The following is a 2,230-nucleotide window of genomic DNA, read 5'->3' on the forward strand; positions in this document are numbered from 1 at the left end:
TAGTATTTTCCTTTAAATTGACTATCCTACGCCTAATACTCTATACATTTTCAAGTTTGATATCATAGTCATGTCTTTTACCATTTATATTATATAGTTATATTCTCTAATCACAGTAAAACAATTGCACAACTATTACGGTAACAGAGGTTTACTCATCTACTACTAAATACCATCCTCAGCAGTGGTGCTATGCCATTCTTTGGGGGAACATTTCTCCAATTGTGTACCCTGCTGATTACCCTGAGCCTTCCCTCTGTATCTGCTGCCTTGGGCTTCCAGGGGGTCTACTTTTAGTAGACTTTTGCCTTCTTGCCAAGATTATGACATGCTAAGGAATAAAATATGAGTAATTATGGAAGAAAAAATATCATTGTCGTTATTGCTAACATAAAGTGAGAGGATTAGCTCAAGATGAGAGCCATAACCACAGCCACAACTTCCCACTGCCTGGTGAAATGGATGGCTTGATCTCCATCCCATATGTAGTGGGCTTGAAGTCTCACTCAGCCGATCTTGTCCACCCTGAGCCTCCTAACATGTCTGGCCACGTTGATAGGATGGCCAGAGTGTTTGCAAGAGCCAAGGATCCTTCTGAGAGAGAGAGACTCGTCTACAAACTATGTAGCAGCATACTGAGAACTTGACCGAGTGGCAAAACGGAAGTTGTAAGAGAGAAGATGGTTTCAGGGAGTTGCACATAACTATAACAACCAAGCTTGGGCTCAGGTACACATTCGTGGAGCAGAAACTCCATATCCTGTGTAAATGTCCTCAAATTCCTAAAAAGCAGGAAAACCACCCTCTGCATTGTATGTGCCTAGTGTTACCTTGATACTCAATTAGGATGAGGAAAATAAGAGAAAGGAAGATTGTAGGTCAATTTCAATGATGGATGTAGATAGAAATACATTATTATCAAACCAAATAAAGCAATATATTTAAAAATGCATATTGACCAAGTTGGGTTTCTTCTGAATGCAAGATGATTTCAAAATTAGAAAGTTGTCATTCAAGTGATGAAATTAATAAAATAAAAAGCAGAAATCCTACTATGATATAAAATAACCTCAGAGAAAGAACATTTGATGAAAATAAGTGGACTAGAGGCCAAAAACACTGGAAGAAAGATAGCCTGTTTTGCAAATGGTACTGGAAAAACTGGCTATCCACATACAGAAGACTGACTCTTGTCATGTACTAAACTAAAATCAAGATGACTTATGGGCTGGGGATTTAGCTCAGTGGCACTACACCTGCCTTGCAAGCACAAAATCCTAAGTTAGAGTCCCTGTACCAGAAAAAATAAAAAAGATTTAAAGATCTAAATGTTAAAATAGAAACAATCTGTTGGAAGACAAAATAGGTAAAACTCTTGAAGACATAGGCATAGGCAAGGACTTACTGAACAGAACCCCAATCACACAAGAAATGACATTAAGAATCAACAAATGGGATAAAATAAAATCTTCTACACAGCAAAGGACACAACCAACAGAGTGAAGAGATAATCTACAGGATGGGAAAAAAATGCTAACTCTCCTTCAGACAGAGGCCTGGTATCTAGAGTGTATAAAGAACTAAAAGATTTAGACCCCCTAAAATTTAATTTTAAAAAATGGGCCACTGAAATGAATAGACACTTCTGAGAAGAAGTACAGATGGTCCATAAATACGTAAAACAAGTTCATGTCTCTGTCCATTAGACAAATACAAATTAAAGCAACACTGAGATTACTTCTCACTCCAGAAAGAATGTCTATCATCAAGAAATCAAACAATAAATATTGGAAAGGCTGTGGAGAAAAAGAAATCCCCTTACACTGCTGATGGGAATGTAAACTAGTACAAATATGGAAATCAGTATGGAATGGAAATTCTTCAAAAAATTAAAACTAGAAATTCAATCCAACCCAGCTACTCCCTTTCTATTCTTAAAAGAATTAAAGACATCATATTACAGTGATCCATGTTTATAGCAGCACAATTCATAATAACAAAATCTTGAAAGCAGCCTATATGTCCATCAACAGATGAATGGATAAAGAAAATGTAGTATTTATACACAATGGAGTACTATTCTGCTATAAAGAAGAAAAACTCGAGTCATTTGTAGGAAAATGGATGCACCTTGAAGCTGTAATATTAAGTGAAATAAACCACACACACAAGCTTAAATATAGCATGGTTTCATTTATATGAGAAACCCAAAATATAAATAAAGGGCAAA

The sequence above is a fragment of the Fukomys damarensis genome, unplaced genomic scaffold (genome assembly GCF_012274545.1).
Source record: "Fukomys damarensis isolate Sample0158 unplaced genomic scaffold, DMR_v1.0_HiC HiC_scaffold_23, whole genome shotgun sequence".
NCBI lineage: Eukaryota > Metazoa > Chordata > Mammalia > Rodentia > Bathyergidae > Fukomys > Fukomys damarensis.